At 36.8% G+C, this 6010-nt stretch overlaps 1 pseudogene; it reads right to left on the bottom strand.

The window, feature by feature from the left end:
• Positions 1-2338: 2338 nt before the first annotated feature.
• LOC126945848 (high mobility group protein B1-like) lies at positions 2339-2807 on the bottom strand (annotated as a pseudogene).
• Between the last annotated feature and the right edge of the window lie 3203 nt (positions 2808-6010).

The following is a 6010-nucleotide window of genomic DNA, read 5'->3' as shown; positions in this document are numbered from 1 at the left end:
TCACATAATTTTCCTGTGTCATAAAATAGTATTTGTCTTTTGTTTTTCTTGTTTATTTCAATCATTTAAAAATGAATACAACTATTCTTAGCTCATTGGCCATACAAACATAGTCAGTGAGCTGGATTTTGCCCATGGGTTGCAATTTGGTTATAAATGCTCAATGTAGTTTGGTTATAAAAAGCTTAAATAAACTTAATTAAAAAGGAATGTATTTATCCTCCTAATCAATATATTTCAGGTACAGCTTGATCCAGGGGTTCCAAACAATGTCACCACACCCTGTCTCACAGTTTCTCAATCCTTTATGTTGACTTCATTCTCATGTTTCGATTGTATGGTGTGTGGGTGTCCATATTTCCAGGACTTTTGCTTCCATGTTCGAACTCAGCAGGAAGGAGAGTGAATATTCCTCTTTCTAAAAGGGCTAACATAAAGAACTGGGTCTGATTATCAGACCTTTGTAGTAAGTCATATGCCCATCCCTAATGCAATCACTGTGGCCAGAGGCATGGGATGTTTGCATTGCCTTAGGCCAATAAGATAACCCTATCCTGGAGGACTAGGTAAGATCAGTTCCAACTAAACTATGTAGATCAATGATTCCCCAAGGGTATTTGAAGGTACTGCTACCATAAAATAAATGGGTGGGAGGTGTGCCAAAATGTAACAAATGTGTACTGTACCATGTGCCATGGAACATGCCTGACTTTTAAGGGTATTCAAATTTGGCCCTCTCTGATTCCCTAAATAAAATTAATATAAATATTTGGAAAATAATATTAGTTCAGTGGCATTAGGTTGAATGCTCAGAGGTCATTTTATATATGTATATAGGTAGGTATATGTTGAATAAATAAGCCTTAGCTTTTACCTATAATATGAAAAGGGTAAAATTAGTCTATGGTAATTTTTCTTTAAAAGAGCAGATGAAAACTAAGTTGGGCTTTGCAGGCCACATGTATAGTTATATATCCACCCCCCTTCCCCAACACACACACTTACGACCCTCTTAAAATGTAAAAATCACTCTTAGGGCTGTATAAGAAATAGCCAGATTTGGCCTGCAGGTTATAATTTGTATACCCTTGGACTACATGGTCACTAGGACCCCTTAAAGCTATGTTAGGTTTCTGTTTTAGCAGGCATAGCTCCTACTGCCTCTGTTCAAGAAGGACTCATTCTTTCACAGAAGTGCTCAAATGCCAATGTCACTATTATCTCCTGTCCCAAGAAGCGTGGCAAAAATATATAAATGGTACCATGCTCGCCTGTATCCTTTTTGGCCCTTGACTACCTGGGTATCTGTAGTTTAACTGTTCCCACAAAATACACCTAACCCTTTAACAACATGGGGGTTAGATATGCTGACCTCCCACGCAGTTGAAAATTTGTGTATAACTTTTGACACGGCAAAAACGTAACTACTAATAGCTTAGTCTACCAGACGCCTTGTCTGCTATAATAAACATAAACAGTTTATTGATACGTAGTTTGTATGTTATATGCATCATAAACTGTATGCTTATAAAAATAGTGTTTTGTAATAAATACAGTTTTTTACAAAAATATAGTTTTTATATGTATCATAAACTGTTTTCTTACAAAAATAAAGTAAGCTAGAAAAGAAGATGTTATTAAGAAAATCATAAGGAAGATATATTAGTTCATTCTCATACTGTTAAAAATAAATACCTGAAACTGGGTAATTTATTATAAAAAAGAGGTTTAATTGACTCACAGTTCTGCAGGCTGTAGAGGAGGCATGGCTGGGGAGGCCTCAGGAAACTTTCAATCATGGTGGAAGGTGAAAGGGAAAAAGGAATGTTTTACATGGCCCCAGAAGGAGGAAGAGAGAGAGGGGAGAGGTGCCACACTCTTTTAAACAACCAAATCTCATGATAACTCCCTCACTATCAAGAGAACAGCACCAAAGGGGAAATCTTCCCCCATGATTCAATCACCTCCCACCAGGTCCCTCCCTCGACACGTGGGGATTACAATTCGAGATGATTTGCATGGGGACACAGAGCCAAACCATTTCATCATGTATAACGAATTTGTTCTGTATATCAACAAGAACACGCTTTAAACTTCCATGCCAATATACAGCCCCTATACTGTACCAGGCAAGGTCAGTGGCTATTGAAAATACCACCAGGACAGGGCTATCTAAAGACACATTTGGTAGTGTGTTAACTATACACATAAGAGACACTGTACATTTTATAAACAAATCCTAGACAGCCTGAAATTTCCATTTTTTCTTTACAAGGAGTAAATTATGTGCAGGGGTGTTAAATGCTTTATAGAGAAGAAAAAAACTGTTTGAACCGACTTATTCATTATTATCTTCATCTTTATCATCCTCCTCTTCCTTCTTTTTCTTGTTTTTTTTTTTCAGCCTTGGTGACTCCCTTTTTTGCTGAATCAGGTTTTTCTTTAGCATTTTTCCTTTAGTATTTTTTCTTCAGCTTCATGGCCTTCTTTTCATAAGGGCGCTTGTCATCTGCAGCAGTGTCATTCCATACCTCTTCCAGTTTTGTTGCAACATCACCAACAGATAGGCTGGGGTGTTCTCTTTTGATTTTGTGGCAATATTCAGAAGAGAACAAGAAAAAGGCTGAAAGATGCTTCATGAGTACATTGGGATCCTTGTGTTTCTTTTTGGTTCCCTTTTAGGATGAATATATATTTTTACTTCTCATTCATAATGGGCCTTGTCTGTCTTTTCTGTCATCAACTTTTCCTTTCTCTTTCACAGACATGGTCTTCCGCCTCTCAGAGCACTTTTTTGGAAACTCTGAGAAGTTGCAGTGGGCCAAGAGCACGCCATTGCACTCCAGCCTCGGTGACAGAGCGATATCTGTCTCTCAAAAAACAAAAAGCAAAAAAAAAAAAAAGAAAACTGAAAAGTTGACTGAAGTATCTGGGTACTTCTTCTTGTGCTCCTCCCAACAAGTTTGCAAAAAGAATGCATATGATGACAGTGTGCCTCTCAGCTTCTTAGGACCTCCTTTGCCCACATTTAGTTATTTTTGCTCAGCAAGACACAGAGTCACCCATTGCCCATCTGGTTCTCTCTTGCTTGCCTCACTGCTATCTCTATGGAGCTCAATGTACTGCAACGGCTGTCTATACTCTCTTCTTGTGGTTTTCTGGAAAACAAAAAGAAACTTCTGCCAGGTCAGAGGCATGAGGTAGCAGCTAAGAATTACCTTTCTAAAACACAAGTATGATATCACTTCACTAACAACCTTCACTGACTGTCACCACCTACAGAGCAAAGGCTGTACTTCTTAGAACTACCACTATCTAACTTTACCTAGCTTTTTAGCCTTACCACTCATGACTGCCCTCAAATGCCTCATTCACTACCTACTCCAGTCTACTTACATTGTCCATACTTGTCACACATTGGATGCTTTTATACCTTTGCATAGTGGTTGACTACTCACTTTGCCTATAATAGCATTTTTTTAATCTATCTCTTGAAATCTTACTCTTCATAGGCCATATCCTTTTTGAAACCTTCACTTTACCACCCTTGGGAAGAATTTAATCCCTCTTGTACTCCATTATGATCATATTCCTAGTTAGTTAAACAGAAGAATCAAACCTCACTTGGGAGTGAGGTTCTAAAGATACAAGAAGAAAATAAAAAACTCATATAGTTTCAAATTAATCTTGAAAAGAAATGTCTCAGGAAGTTTATCCCTTAGGTTGAACAGTAGATAAAGTAATTAACTTGCATGTAGGAACCAGATTGTACAAAAAATATAAACCTTAAACCCAAGAATCACACTCAGCACAGAGAGTTGTTCACCCTGTGACAGTTAAGCGGGGACTGTGACTATAGAATTTCAATTTTCTATCCTCCATTATCATGCTAATCATAGGGCATTGCACACTAAATAGTGGAAAGGCTGCATTTTCTCTCTCTCTCTTTCTCTCCCCACTCGCCCACTGCTTATCTAGTTAAATATGAGTATTTTAATTATTGTGTACTCTGTAGTTCTCCTTTCTCCTTTCAGTTTGAGATTATAAGATTTTTGTGGGCAGGAATTATGTCTTCTTTACTTTGGATTCTCAATACATTGCCACCATAACAGCTCATAGGTGCTTATAGATGCAGCTTCATAGGTGCTCATTAAATGGGAAATTGGATTGAATTTCATATTCCTTGAGTGGTTTCAGTGTCTTCTTATTTCCTTTCATGCTAAACAAATTAATTTAAAATAATTTGCTGGTGGGGTGGTGGACAATCTTGTGTGAAAAAAGGAAACTTTAGGCAGTTGTCCCTTCCAAAGTAACCTAGGGACAGTTCAATTTTGCAAAATGTGAATGACATAAAGCTGCTTTCCTTTACAACTATATGTTATATTAAATAATTAGATAAGAAATGACATGAGACCAAAGTCAATCCATTTTAATTTGACAATAATTACTTCTTACCCTCTTCATCGTGCAATCAAGCACTAAACCTGCTGAATATCCTTACATTTGCTGGCAGTTCAATAACAACATTTTCTAAAAGTTTTGAGTTTCAAATCATTTTAATTCTTCTAGTTCTTCATTTTACTCTTCATATAAAATTAACCTCAAATACCAAAAACTTTTGATACCTTCTCTGTACCTTTCCAAATAACAGGAGCACTTTTGCTATTTTTTCTTACAATTCTAAAATAAAGACCTTTCTTGCGTAGAATCACTTCCTAAATTTCTCAGGGAATGGATTGCATGCTGATATTTTTAAATAGGGAAAAGTAGTCTATCCTTTTACCTGTTTTAAGTACTTTGACTTCAAAAACACCATAAGGGACTCAGGAGATGGAGGCTCTATCTTGTTTCTATGATGCTCTGATTCTTACTCAGCTGTTTATACTTGAAAATATATTTTGGCTGCCAAAACTATTCTCCCATAAACAATGTTCAAAAACAGTTTAATAATTAAAGCACTAAATATTAAATAAATAGATGAATATGTATGAAAGATATAAATATATAAACATGACTTAATAATTAATTGCTAGTGTTTTCAGTTGGCTTTTCCCTTGTGCAACTCAATCAGAGGGAAGCAATATATCTGAGTCAAAACTCATATAACAAACTAAAGGACTCCTTTCATGCATAGACTAGAAATTACCCTAGATCTGTCTATGTCCCCACTCTTTTGCCTCTGTTCCTGTTGTAGTAGTAAACTGTGACAAAAGATGAGTTGGTAATGTTCGTTGTGTGATCAAGCCTCAGAAAACTGCAGATGTTGTGGCTTACACACGCTAAAGTTGTTCAGTTAGAAGATGGAAGAGAAAGGAGGCAAACCCAGGTTCCTATAATTATAAAGCCTTAGTTCTCAATGCTTTATAATGTCTTTCCACGTAACCTGTCTTCTTTTGTTTCCTGGCTGTATAAGGGAGACTCAAACCTGTATAGAACACATGATCATTCTAACCTGCCATGAGATACGAAGATAAACATACAAGTTAATGTTTTGGTTTCTGCCTGTTCTGGAACTGGGTCAATGAGACACAGCAAAATAGACTGTGAATGGTTTTTCACATTTGACAAAGCTGCATGTGATATCTGATGGTTTAAAAGTATGTAGCACTTCCCTGCTCACTCACTGTCTCTCCTGCTCCACCATGGTACGATGTGCTTGCTTCCCCTTCGCCTTCAGCCATGATTGTAAATTTCCTGAGGTCTCCCCGTCATGCTTCTTGTTAAGCCTGAGAAACTGTGAGTCAATTAAACCTCTTTTCTTCATAAATTACCCAGTCTCAGGTGGCTCTTTATAGCAGTATGAGAATGGACTAACACACCCATCATTAAGGGATACATGACTGTATTGTATTCCTTTTCTACAAAAAAATCATGTTGTAGAATTCTATTAATTGTCAGAGGAAACAAAAGACTGTGCTGACTGCGTGATAATTTTCAGGTATAAAAATAGCGTTAAAATCTGCAGATCCTGATGATTTTTATTCCAAAATTCTATAAAAATAAGGTCAAA

The sequence above is a fragment of the Macaca thibetana genome, chromosome X (genome assembly GCF_024542745.1).
Source record: "Macaca thibetana thibetana isolate TM-01 chromosome X, ASM2454274v1, whole genome shotgun sequence".
NCBI lineage: Eukaryota > Metazoa > Chordata > Mammalia > Primates > Cercopithecidae > Macaca > Macaca thibetana.
The sequence above is the reverse complement of the archived record's forward strand: the minus strand, read 5'-3'. Positions and strand labels throughout refer to the sequence as shown.